Genomic DNA, 14,628 nt, shown 5'->3' with positions numbered 1-14,628 from the left:
TTCTTCCCCTTAGTGCGCCAATTTGGTCCGTGTTTTCCTTCACCTTTTCCTTCTGCTCATGTCATTCTTCTCCCTCATTTCCTTCACACCTTATCCCCTCTTTCTTTGCTCTTCCTCTCTTTCCTCTTCCTCTTACCTCACATTCTCCACCCCTACCTCCTCCTCCTCCTCCTCCTTGTTGAACGTTTGCCTTTCCCCTTTATCTTTACTTACACATCCTCCTCCTCCTCCTCTTCCGGCCCATCCTCTCCTCCTTCTGCCCCTCCTCTCCTCTTCCTCCGGTCTTTTTCCTCATCACAAAGTGGATCTCATAATGGCTGCATTACGCGCTGCCTCTCGTCTTTACCACCACCGGAGAGAGACTTGGATCTAGACCTTGAGGAGGGGGAAGGGTGAGTAAGGGAGGAGGGCCGGAAGAGGAGAGGAAGGGGGCTGGAGAGCTAGAGGGGCCATGGGAGAGTGTATCATAATCCCCATTCCTGACTCAGAAGGGTGGAAGGAAAATAGACGGGTGGAAGGGCTTAGGAGGTGTGTGGATGGGTGTGGATAGAATGAGCATAGAGTAGATAGGGTGAATAGAAGTGGTGAGTGGATAAGCCAGTGGATAGTCTAAGTAGGTATGTGGATAGGTGATTGTAGGTGAGGAATAGGATAGACAGGCTGGATAGAAGTGAGTCGTTCGGTGCGTGGTTGGTGAGTGGATGGTACGGAGATAGTGGATGGAAGGGCGGAAGTGTGTGAGTGGAAGATTGAGAGGATGATCACAGAGAGTTAATGGGATGGTGTATGATGTTGTGGATGATTGGGTCTGAAGGTGGTTGATGAGAGAATACAAGTTTTGGTGAGTGTAAGTGGATGTTGGTGAGTTATGGTTGAGTTGGTTGAATCTGGTAGCGAATAGGAGGAAGAGAGTATCAGGACACCTCTCCTCCCGAAATTGACCTCTCTTTCGGCCACTCCTCTGAACTCTTTTTTATAGGAGCAGTGAGTAGCGGGCTTTTTTTTCTTCATTATTGCTTCTTTTTTTTGCCCTTGAACTGTTTCCTTTGCTGTAAAAAAAAAGGAGACTGGGTGGATAGTTTTAGTGGCTGGTCTGGTTATCTCTCTTCATATGTCTCTCTCATAACCACAGTTAGAACTAAACTTGCCTTTTCTTCTGCTTGTGTTGTGGCGGTGGGTATTTCATCCTCTTAGTTTTATCCTCTTATTATCTTGTTAGTTCATCTCCTCTTGTTTCGTCAGCTCGTGCGGTGTGGTGATGACTTCATCCTCTTTAGTCTTATCCTCTTTTCCTCTTGTTAGTTTTTGTTTTTCTTTTCAGTTGTGCACTTCATTCGTCTTACCTGTTATATTTCTGCCTCCTTTCGTTCATTTTATTTCTCATACTCGTTTTGTCATTATATTTCTGTTTCAGCATCTTTTTTGCATTTTTCCTGGTCTTCCTGCTCGAGGTCCTCCCCCTCTTCCCCCTCCTCCTCTTCCTAGTTATATTTTCAGTCATCTGGCAGAGGAACAACCTTGCTGCAATAGCTATTAAAAGAATGATTTTTGAGACTCGCATTAACCGTTACTTTGTTTTGAATATTTAATTCAATGTACTCATACTTTCGTTTCCAGAAAGTGCTGTAATCTGTTCTTTAGGTTACTGAAGTGCCCGTTCAAATTAATTAAATCAGTAAAGCAGGTAGCCTCGTTTCGGTTTTCTGTTGCCTGCTCTTCCATATTTTCATGGTTCATCCTCCTTCTCTTCTTTCTCTTCCTCCTCCTCTTCTTTCTCTTTCTCATCTTCACTAATCTTTTATCTTCTCATATCCTTTCACCTTCATCTTTTTGCTTTCCTCTCCACTTCGCTCGTGTCCTCTTTTGTCCTGTCCCCTCCTCGCATCTCCCCCCCTCTCATTTCCCCTCCCCTACTTCACTCATCTCTTTTCTTCTTCCTCCTCCTCCTCCTCCTCCTCCTCCTCCTCCTCCTCCTCCTCCTCTTCGTCCTCCTCCTCCTCTTCGTCCTCCTCCTCCTCCTCCTCCTCCTCCTCCTCCTCCTCCTCCTCCTCCTCCTCAGGAACAAGCGCTCATGCTTAACCAATTTATTGGACTTCTTCCAAGGTATCTATGAAAACTGGGATAATCATATCCCCAGCGATGTTATGTATCTAGACTTTCAGAAAGCCTTTGACAAAGTGCCACACGAAAGACTCCTCAAGAAACTCAAGTCGGCGGGATTAGGCGGCAATCTGACAGCATGGATCAAGGACTGGCTCACTGGAAGAAAACAACGAGTTGTACTCAACGGACAGGCCTCCGAGTGGCTCCCGGTCACAAGTGGAGTGCCACAGGGGTCAGTGCTGGGACCCATACTTTTCATCATATATATCAACGACCTAGAACTAGGATTGAAATCCAATCTTTCAAAATTTGCCGACGACACAAAGGTGGGTGGGAAGGCCCTCACAACGGCAGACTGCAAAATTATCCAGAGAGACCTGGACCAGATCACTCGGTGGTCAGAAAAATGGCAGATGTCCTTCAACACTGCCAAATGTAAAGTAATGCATATCGGATCCAGAAACAGCAACCACACATACCACATGGGTGGCGAACCACTACATGTTGTGCAAGAGGAAAGAGACCTCGGGGTCACCATCAGCAGTGACTTGAAACAAACAAAACACTGCAAGTCCGCCTGTAAGAAAGCCAATACAATGCTTGGGTTCATATCGAGGAACTTCGAATACAAGACGCCGGGAGTTATGTTATCCTTGTACAATTCGCTGGTAAGGCCCCACCTGGAATACGCCGTGCAATTCTGGTCTCCTAATTACAGGAAAGACATTGAATTACTTGAGAGAGTACAGCGCCGCGCCACGAAGATGATACCATCACTGAGGACGAAGCCTTATGAAGAGCGACTCGAGCGACTCAACCTCTTCACGTTGGAAAAGAGACGCCTGCGGGGAGACATGATACAAGTCTTTAAGTACCTGAACAAGCTCAGCAACGTTGATCACTCCAAACTCTTCACGCTACAAACTAAGCTGAAAACAAGAAACAACGGAAAAACAATTCAAGCAAAGCGATGCAATACAGACATCGGCAGGAGTTATTTCTCGAATAGAGTTGTTCGCCACTGGAACAGCCTTCCTGCAGAAGTGGTTAGCGCAGAGACCATCAACTCCTTCAAGAAACGCATTGATCGCCACTTTGCTGCATCGGGAGTGAACTGAACGTTCCCAAGAGTAGATACACAAGTGCTTTAATCCTTCCCTGCAAGCCACTCCTATGGCAAACGGATTGATTGAATCACTGAACGCAGGCAGCCTAGTAATGAGCCAACAGGCTTTCTGCTGCCTGCTAGTCCATGTTTCCATGTTTCCTCCTCCTCCTCCTTTTCGTCCTCCTTCTCGTCCTCCTTCTCGTATTTCTGCTCTAGGTTTCTCGGGGAAATCCAGTTGGCTTAGGTCGTGGCACACACACACACACACACACACAGACACAGACACCTCCACACACGCAAGACAGACAGACAGACGGGCAGGCAGAGACAGATGGTGGCTATGCAAGCGGAGAGCCAGACAGAACGAGAGTAAAGCACACCTGGACAGACTCACCTGGCAGGGGGAACTAAATTTACATTGCATGGGACGCGGCCCGGCATGTGTGAAGGTAATGTGCTTTGTATCGACACACACACACACACACACACACACACACACACACACACACACACACACAGGAACTAAGAATACAAGGACCAAGTCTACCTTCCCCAGAAGGCTCCAGAATGTGTGTGTGTGTGTGTGTGTGTGTGTGTGTGTGTGTGTGTGTGTGTGTGTGTAAGTGTGTGTGTGTGTGTGTGTGTGTGTCCAGATGACTGACTTCTTTATCTCAGTGTCTAAATCAGCAGTAAGAGAGAGAGAGAGAGAGAGAGAGAGAGAGAGAGAGAGAGAGAGAGAGAGAGAGAGAGAGAGAGTAATGGTTTCTCAGAAATTTTCAAGAGCTATACTTTTGTGCTTTTCTTTGGCCTTTTTTTTGCTTCACAGCCCGGCGACTCTCTGTTGTTTCTCGCATTAGCACATCTTTCAGAGTTTCTTTCTCCTATTTTTACTTTTGTTTATTTTTTTATCTTTTCTCCAGTGGTTTCGTTCTCTTTTTTCTTGGACGCTTTTTTTTTTTTTCTTTCCTTCTCTCTTTCGTTTTGTTTTCTTTCCTTCTTGCTTTATTTTTCTTTCCTTCTCTCTTTTTCGTTTTGCTTTTCTAATCCTCCTCTTCCTCTTTTTCTGTCTGCTTGTTCGTCTCTCTCTCTCTCTCTCTCTCTCTCTCTCTCTCTCTCTCTCTCTCTCTCTCTCTCTCTCTCTCTCTCTCTCTCTCTCTCTCTCTCTCTCTCTCTCTCTCTCTCTCTCTCTCTCTCTCTCTCTCTCTCTCTCTCTCTCTCTGTATTCCTTTCCTTTTCCTATGTATTTCCACTGTAAGAATTACTTCCCAAAGCCCCCCCTTACACACACACACACACACACACACACACACACACACACACACACCACCACCACCATCCGTCTTACCTGGCGCTTACCTTTTTCCTTCCTAAGTCCGAGCATGGGTGTTTTTTGTTTGTTTTTAAGCTCTTTAGGTAATGCACTGTCGATACTCACCTCTGTTATGTGTGTGTGTGTGCGTGTGTGTGTGTGTGTGTGTGTGTGTGTGTGAGAGAGAGAGAGAGAGAGAGAGAGAGAGAGAGAGAGAGAGAGAGAGAGAGAGAGAGAGAGAGAGAGAGAGAGAGAGAGAGAGAGAGAGAGAGAGAGGAAGTTAAATAAACTATCCTACACTGACTACACCCTCGGAGGCTGGCTCAAAAGTTTGTTGCTTGGTTGGTTTGTTGGCAATAATAATAGTAGTAAGGGTCAAATGGATGAGAATAGTAATAATAGCAGTATGTAAGGCAAGAGAAAGGAGAAAATTATACAACGAATACTATTTCCACCATGTTTTTTTTTCTGTTCAACTGTTTTATTTAGTGTTCAGAGAAAAAAGGTAAATCACAGCTATCACATTTTTTTTTTTTTACCCCTTGTTCTTTATCTCGTTGAATATTTTCCATTATGTTTTATCCTTCCCTCTGTACCTTTACATTAGACGAACTCCTCTATACTTTATTTTTTTTTTTTACCTCTATTAGTACTCTCAATTTCCCCATTCTACCCTTTAACCCGCTTCTACTCCTTCACCTTCATACCCTCTCACTCATACCGTATTCCCTCTCACCTCTTCCTACCCTCTCCTCCTCTTCCTAGCCCACCCGCCTCCCCAAAAGTATGTCAGACCAGCGGTGTGGGTGCTCCGTCACTGTCAGTCTCCTTGCCCGTCTCGCTGTCTATCTGTGCGCCATGAAGATAAAGTTTGGAGGTGAAGAATTTTTTTGAGAGAGAGAAAGCGAAAAAAACTCCCCACCTGTAGCGAGACCCTTTGTTCTGGGACGTTGTTTGCTTCATAATGGTGATTAGTCGGCTTAGATCGGGATTTTCGAAGAAGAGGATGAAGTCTGGTGGTGATGATGGTGGTGGTGGTTGTATTAGTATTGATGGTAGTAGTAGTAGAGCAGTAGTAATAGTAGTAGTAATAGTAGTAGTAGTAGTGGTAATAATAGTAGTAGTAGTAGGAGAAGGAGGAGGAGGAGGAGGAGGAGGAAGAGGAAGAGGAAGAGGAGGAAGAGGAAGAGGAAGAGGAATACATTGGAATACATTCATAGGAAGAACAGACACCAGAAGACCTATCGGTCTATGGCGAGGGTGTCTGTTTACTACCGCTACTACTAGTAATCTACGTGTGGCAGAACAGGATAGAAAAGATGAAGGCTCCTCCCCACCCACCTCTCCCTCCGGCAACGTGCCGGCAGGAAATAGTTAGAAGAGAACACCATGTACCTTTAAGGAAGAAAGGGACATGGAAATTTTACAATAAAGAGAGAAATAAGAGGAAATTACTACCCTTAACTTACACTACTGGTAACCTAAGCTGTGGGGGAAAATGACTTCATTACTAAGAACATAAGAACACAGAAACACAAGGAGAATGGAAGAGGACGAGTGGCCTGCACAGGGCAGCCTCAGGATCCCCCCTAATACTCACGATGGGTGAGGTGTAGTTTCAGGGGCACAGGTGGAGGCTTGATCCTCGTTTTACCGGCGGCACTAGGCACGGCACCAGTAACCTGTCACCTTACTGCACCCACACCTCACTCCACCTGCCATGCGGACATTAACTGTTGCTTTACTCTATTGTTAACTTACGCTACTTGCAATCTAGGTTGTGGGGGAGAATAATATGAATTTAGGTTGACGTCTTGCTGCAATCTGTCTGAAAACATGCGAAGAAGGGTCAGTATAATCTTATATCCCTGAAGTACTTATCCAATGAAGACTTGAAGCTATTGATACTCTGTGCGCTAACTACTGACGGTGGGAGTCTATTCCAGTGATCGACGACTCTATTATTGAAAAAACTTTTGCGCACCAATGTGTTACATCGGTTTCCCTTTAACCTCATACCGTTACTGCGTGTTATTTTGCTGGTGTCTCTCTGAAATAGACTATCTGGGTTAATGTTATCGAATCCATTAAGGATTTTGAACACTTCAATTAAGTCCCCTCTTATCCTTCGCTTTTTTAGGGAATAGATATCTAAACGCTTTAAACGTTCGTCATATGGCAAGTTTCGGAGCGCTGGAATTTGTTTGGTTGCTCGTCGCTGTATCCTTTCTAGCAAAACTTGATCTTTGATATAGTTCGGTGACCAGAACTGAACGGCGTATTCTAGGTGTGGTCTTACAAATGCTAAATATAATCTCTTCATAAGTTCGGGTGATTTATAATCAAAGTTTCTTGAGATTAATACCAACATCATATTGGCTTTTTTACTCGCTGCAGAACATTGATCACTCATTTTAAGAGTGTTACTGATAAGGACACCAAGATCTTTTTCTTGTTTTACTTCGCTGAGCTCATGTCCTTAAATCTGATATTTAAAGTTAGGATTTTTTTCACCTATGTGCATCACTTTACATTTATCTACGTTAAAACTCATTTGCCATTTTTCGCTCCAGTCGGCAAGTCTTATTAAGTCTGATTGAATCTTTTCGCAACTTTCACTGTTCATTACCGTACCTCCTAATTTGGTGTCGTCGGCGAATTTGGCTACTTTTGATAGAATATCAGTTTCTAAGTCGTTCACGTAAATTATGAATAGTGTTGGCCCAGGACCGAACCTTGGGGCACGCCACTGGTGACGGGTTGCCAATCCGATGCTTCACCATTAAGAACTACACGTTGTTCTCTGTCGGTGAGCCAGTCATGAATCCACGCACATAGATGGTCGTTAATACCGTGGGAACGCAGTTTAGAAATAAGCCTAACGTGAGGAACTTTATCAAACACTTTATGAAAATCTTGGTAAATTACGTCATATGGGCTTCGGGCGCCCCAACATGTATAAACATCGTTGAAAAAAGTTAATAGGTTGGTAAGGCAAGACCGATTACTACGAAATCCGTGCTGACTATCAGTTATCAAATCATTTGTTTCAATGAAAGTGATAATTTTATCCCTGATAATTTTTTCGAATAGTTTAATTAGGACAGACGTAAGGCTGATAGGACGATAATTACTGGCTTGTTTTTTATCTCTTTTTTTAAAGATCGGGGTAACATTGGTCTTTTTCCACTCGAGAGGCACACTGGCCTGTGCTAATGACTTGTTGAATATTAATGTTATGGGTAATTCTAGCTGTTGACTACATTCTCTCAACACGCGAGGAGATAAATTGTCGGGGCCCGGAGATTTATTTGGATCTATTCTCTGCAGGTACGCACGCACTTCGCTGATATCAATGTCGGTCAATGCAAGCTTATGTTCTTCAGGGCCTTAAAAAATTTTCTTCGGGGCTGGAATCGATGTCATGTTCTCTTTTGTAAATACGCTACTAAAGGTTGAATTTAGGACCGACGCCATGCCTTTATCAACACTAATCGTATTGCCACCTAATAGGAGTGGGCCGATATTATTTTTAACAGTTTTTTTGTTTCTTATGTAACTGAAAAATAACCTGGGATTTTTCTTAGCATCGAGTGATATTTTCATCTCATATTAGCGTTTCTGTTTTCTGATTTTCCTTTCGCACTCTCTTGACATTGATGTAATTAGTATGATCCTGTGAATTATGTGACAACTTATATTGCTTATACAGTTTTCTTTTTTCGACGATGATTTTTTTGTAGGTAATTATTCATCCACAACGATTTTTGATTATCAGGAAGAGGAAGAGGAGGAGGAGGAGGAGGAGGAGGAGGAGGAGGAGGAGGAGGAAGTAGAACAAGAAGAAAAGACCTTGGCGTTCCAGGAATCATTATGTTGAAGATTATTCCACTGCCTGGCTCTTGTCTGTTTGACTGCTTTTGTGTCTGTCTGTCTGTTATTTGGTGTGAGTGTATGTCTCTCTGTCTGTGTCTTTCTTTTTTTCTGTATGTGTGACAGTGTCTGTCTACGCTTTTAATTAATGTACTATCTGAAAAAAAATAATAAGTAAAATCTCTCCGGGTATGTAACTTCCTCGCCTTAGAGTACATCTCATGTATAAAGAAGAAATACGGACAGGCGTGGGATAGGCCAAGAAAGAGCAGCTTTAGATAGTAATATACACTGTGTTACGGTATATGGGCAGACTGTAGAGAGAGGCAGGGTAGGCAGGCATATGTGAGCATTTTTGAGGGACGCTATTAGAGAGATGCATATAATTATAAAGTAGACCAAGAGTGAGGTAGGCATGAGGCAGGCAGTGTTGGAGGCAAACATGGAGGAAGGCATGTAAAAATAAGGTTATACATGGGATGCATTTAGCGGCATGTTATGAGCCCGGTAAGATGAGAACATTCCTGTGTTTACTAGATCAAATCTCCTTACAAAAACAGGCTACGATGACGCAGACAAAAAACAACGGTATTTATGCGGTCTGTGTCTGTGGGATCGCAAACACAGACAGATTGTGTAAATACAGTGATTTTTGTCTGTGATCCTGGCCTGTTTTTGTGGGCGGGGCTTGGCTTTGTAAACACAGGGACGTCTCTGAGTTACCAAGTGCCAACATTTATTTTGAATATTTATTTCAATTTATTTCAAAAGATATAGCTGGCACAGTCGATACATGAGCCGAACTGAGCCACTAAAACGATTGTATATCACTGGAAGCCTGTTTTTTCTCACCTTTGCGTCATATTTATAAACCGATAGGGAGCAGAAATTGGAGTTGCCACCTTTTTCCTCCAGCGGATTTGTTTTACAAGAAATAAAGCAATATCATATAATTTTACCACACAACCCTCTTAGAGAAAAACATGAAATATTTAATTTTCGTCTTCACGCTGAGGGGCCGGATGGCACAGTGCTGCCCCTACGTTCAAAGTAGGAAACTCCCTTCCTCAGGCAGGCAGTTTAAAAAAGACAAGGTGAAGGACAAGTGTGCGGCAAACAAAGGTAAGAGGCATTCACAACTCAGGCATATAGGCAGGTATGGGTCGTGAAGAGAGAGGCAGGTGTGAGAGGTAATAGGTAGAGGCAAGGGCCGGATGGCACAGAGCTGCCCATATTTACACGGAGTCTGAAGATTCCGCAGCTAGAGGCAGGAAAGGCAAGAGACAGGTGTACGACAAATAGTCGTACGAGGCATGCACAACTCAGGCATATAGGCAGGTATAAGTCACGAAAAGAGATACAGTTGTAAGGCATGTAATGAGAGTACAGCAATAGAACTTCCCGACGATAGTCCAGCATAGATACAGTCTTGGTGGAGGAACTAGTTTAGTGCCACAGTCGGTAGTATTGGTCCTAAAAACTATACTATTTTGATTTTTGTTTTGTTTATGTATGGCTCTGCCCTTCAAGTGCTGCTTAAGCTCAACAGCTGTCCTGGTCTCTGGTGGTATATGGTTCATTTTCCTGGTGTTGACAGCAGTGTGGTGCACGAAAATTGCTCTGCAGACTGATATTATTTTGGTCTTGCTGTCGCGGAGAAGATATCGTACCGGAGGCAAATCGACTACAATTATTTTTTTTCCCAAAATAGATTTTCTCTTGAATGGTAGGCATATTCAAATATAGACATGATTCGAGGAATACACGAGAATGTTCATAATAGACGGGAATTTTTTTTGCGTTGATGTAAATTGAATACTGAAGAACAATCTCTCACAACTATTTTAGCAGCAGTATGTGCAGTTCTGTCTCTTAAAATATACCAGTAAATCATTTTGACATTAGTGTAAAGAAAACACCCTGCATGTGCTCTTTAACGTTGCCCAAGACGGGAAATATTTTCCTAGAAAAAAATGGCGCTGTCGGTTGTCTACGTCTCCACCGCGATCAGACTGATTAACGAGGCAGGCGTTAGTCATAGGCGAGGAGACACAGGGATGAGACAGGCGAAGTAACGCAAACAAGGATGGAAAACAATGAAACTAGGAGAGGATTGGGTATTAGATAGGTAAGGTGAGACCCAGGTATGAGGCAAGCGAGTAGAGAGAAGCAGTTGTGTGCATGAGGAGGCAGGTGAAGCGAGCAGAGAACTGGGAAAACAATCATGCGTATACACAGCGTTTGCCTCAAAGCTTGGACATACTCTCATGCAGTGAACTGGGTATGAATTCCTGTGCATGTATCACCACGTATGTATGTATGTATGTATGTATGTATGTACGTTTTTGTTCCCTCCTCGTTTTGCATTGAAGATATTGCACTTTTATTCCTAAACCGATTCACCTCACGTATCAAACCAGGCGAGTAGTTTGTGAGTTGTTTACCGTGATTGTCAGGACGAAAACGGCAGAAAAGTACGGGAAAAATGTTTGACAGTGTGATTATTGTACATGAAACTACCTATATGCTTTTTTTGAGTACCGCTTCGTGAACGGAAAAGTGGAATGCTATCAACTGAAATGTGTGCTGATAGCAGGGAGTTAGTTTGATGTATACGATTCCAATGAGTCATGTATCGGACTGCCTTTTTTTCCCTCGTTATAACTTTATATTTCTGGCGTTTGGGTCTGTTGAGGTATGACGTTATTGGTGGCTTAAGCATCAGGTTGCCATGGTTACACATAAACAAAGCAAGCATTCTGGGATGTGGTCATATTTTTCTTTCATTAGAGGGTATTTCAATCGGTCTGGTTTTTTTTTTTGTGTGTGTGTGTGATACTTTTATTGTGTTGATTTGAGCGACCCCGATTAGAGCACTGACCTAGTAAACATGGGGACAACTTTATCAGAGAGCTGTGACGTCTTTGTGGGGTATACTTAATTAATAGAATTATTCATGTAAATCATTTCGCCTCTTGAAGTTGTTAGTGGACTTCTCTGATGCACAGACACGCCCCTTGGAAAGGCTGTGCAGGTAGCTGACCTTGATTCGGACATGTTTGGTAGTAATCACCGGGACAGGTCAACCAAGTAGCGATACAATACACAACATTATTTAAGCAGTCTTCCAGTACAGGCCTCACTTTAGGTCACTGGGTAACGTCAATTTAATAGTGACTGAACACACGGCAGGATTATCTCAACACAAAGAGTCACTTTATGGGGGCACATGACAAAACATGGCTATCACCAGAACACTTCAACTATACAGGAGGAGTCACTTCTGGTTACAAGGTCAAGGCATTGCTAAAGCTACAAAACACAAAAAAGACTATCTAAACGCGTTACCGGTACAGGCTTCACGCCAGTTTTGTTCACAAGGTCAAGTTACAAGCGGCGACATTGCCTACAACATGACTCTCAAAACAAGTTGCCAGTACAATTCCTATTACTTGGCCTGGTCTGGGCGACACATCATACAGCATGATTACAGCAACATCACAGAGAGGATTTGTTTTTCATTGTTAGGTTAGACCAATATTTCCAAAACATCACTTTTTTTTATACAGGAAGCATACGCAATAGCTGAGCGTGGCCTCGGAGCTCATCTCCGACGCATTAGCCCTTGAGATTGTAGTGGGCTAGGGTGACATTTGGGTTACCACAGTTTACCATCCTCAGGTAAAAAAAGAAAGTTAATAAAACAGGAGTTAGTTTAAACTCGTGTGTTAAGGCACCTTAATGGGCAAAGCAACACACATGACTATGTAAGCACATTGTTGATGTCAGGTTCCCCTAATGGCGACGCGGCTCGCAGTGAGACAATAGAACATTCACTACTATTACAAAGGAATTTCCACAGAAGAGTCAGTTCAGGTCACTCCGCCGTGTCACTGAGCATTTAACGCAACACACATCAGCAAGAGCTAACCCATTTTTTTTAAAACCAGGGATAGACAAATCAGGTTTCCTTATTGTTGTCACTGAAACCTTAGCATAACCCAAAACATTTCTACATAACAATATACTTTTTAAAAGTACAATAGGTACGAGGCATGTCAGAAACATTTCATTCAGGTTATCACAGCTGGTCATTGACGAGGTAAAAGAAAATGCAGGTGCAGTCAGGTGATGTCATGCAGGTTATGGCTGTTTTTATTTATTGCATAGATTTTATGACTTTAAAACCGTGATTCATAAAATTAGATGTGATTATTCTATGTTAGCGTCGTATACTTTGGTCTTTGTCTCTTATATTCCGGTGGTTCTTGGGTAATAGGAGGGATGATGAGGGTCGTAATATGATAATAATGCGTGTACCACGATACGTAAATTTGGCTGTCGCTGACACGCCTTACTTAAAGCCGACCGAGGCATTACCCCACAACACATTACTCCACACCACCCACAGAGAGAGAGAGAGAGAGAGAGAGAGAGAGAGAGAGAGAGAGAGAGAGAGAGAGAGAGAGAGAGAGAGAGAGAGAGAGAGAAGGGGGACACACACACACACACACACACACACACACACACACACACACACTCGAGGAATAAAGTAATAGCATAACAACTCCACACAACACCTTTTTTTAATAAGCTCGGATTAATCAAGAACTTTTTTAGCTTTAGTAATTATACGGATGCGAGTTACCCCTTCTGTCATGCCACATTTTCTCGGCTTGACCCAGTTGGTGTGTGTGTGTGTGTGTGTGTGTGTGTGTGTGTGTTTGGTAATGACTAATAAAGGGGAACATATCGTGTTTTCCGGCAATTTAGATGTTATTATTAGGTTGAGCAAGGGTGTGGTGGCTGGGACATGTGCGTACGTGCGTTCGTGTGTGTGTGTGTGTGTGTGACGCAGTTTGTGGTGGTAGTGATGATTACGCCGATAAAAAGTTGGCGTAACTGTTTCATCTCTGTAATTACACACACACACACACACACACACACACACACACACACACACAGGCAGTTTATATCGTGAAAAGTAATAAGAGCCAACCGCACTTTTCTGCATTGAGGGAATGGCTAATTACGCCTGTTGGGAAGATTAAACTACCACCACCACCACCACCACCGCTTCCCTTTCCATCATCCGTCACCACCCTTACCACCACTCCCCCTATCACCACCACCATCATCCCGTCCACCATCCTCACCATACACCACCATGACCACCACTCCCCCTATCACCACCACCATCATCCCGTCCACCATCCTCACCATACACCACCATGACCACCACTCCACTGCTACCCTTTCCATCATCCGTCACCACCCTTACCACCACTCCCCCTATCACCACCACCATCATCCCGTCCACCATCCTCACCATACACCACCATGACCACCACTCCACCGCTTCCCTTTCCATCATCCGTCACCACCCTTACCACCACTCCCCCTATCACCACCACCATCATCCCGTCCACCATCCTCACCATACACCACCATGACCACCATTCCACTGCTACCCTTTCCATCATCCGTCACCACCCTTACCACTACTACCCCTAGCCACCACCACCACTCCACTTCCACCACCACCACCACCATCACTTCCTTCCCACTCCAGCCACCACCACCTGACATGACTTCCATCCATTTTACAATCAGAATCACATGAATTTCACCGCTACCAGCTTCATAACGACCTCCGTCTCCACTATACCCCTTCCCTCTCCACCCTCTCCAAATCTGCGCGGTATGATATTGGAAAACGACTAAATAAAGAGCAATGCATCAGTTGAATTACGTAAGCCTAAAATATCCAAGAAAGTGCGTAGGCAACACACACGTTCTCTCTCTCTCTCTCTCTCTCTCTCTCTCTCTCTCTCTCTCTCTCTCTCTCTCTCTCTCTCTCTCTCTCACACACACACACACACACACACACACACACAGCTCTATCATTAAGCTCTACCATCTATGTAATTAGGCTTTCGCAGGAATAATTGCAAAATAATTTAAATGTAATCTACCTACAAAGGAACGTGTAATTGTACTTTTAGTTCCGGCTTTTGGATGTAATTGTTAGCAAACGTCATGTAACTGTAATATAATTGTAACTGAAAGTTTTATTCCCTCATGCGGGCATTTTCAGTCCAGCATTAAAGATCATCACTTTCCCGGCAGTCTTGACTCACCTGTTGTGGCTGATGTACTTGTCTTGTCTATTCATGTTGGTACACTGGGTGAGGACGGTATGTATGAAACTCATGCTTTCCTATTTTTCTACGGC

Source organism: Eriocheir sinensis, chromosome 2, assembly GCF_024679095.1.
Source record: "Eriocheir sinensis breed Jianghai 21 chromosome 2, ASM2467909v1, whole genome shotgun sequence".
Taxonomy (NCBI): Eukaryota; Metazoa; Arthropoda; class Malacostraca; order Decapoda; family Varunidae; genus Eriocheir; species Eriocheir sinensis.
The sequence above is the reverse complement of the archived record's forward strand: the minus strand, read 5'-3'. Positions refer to the sequence as shown.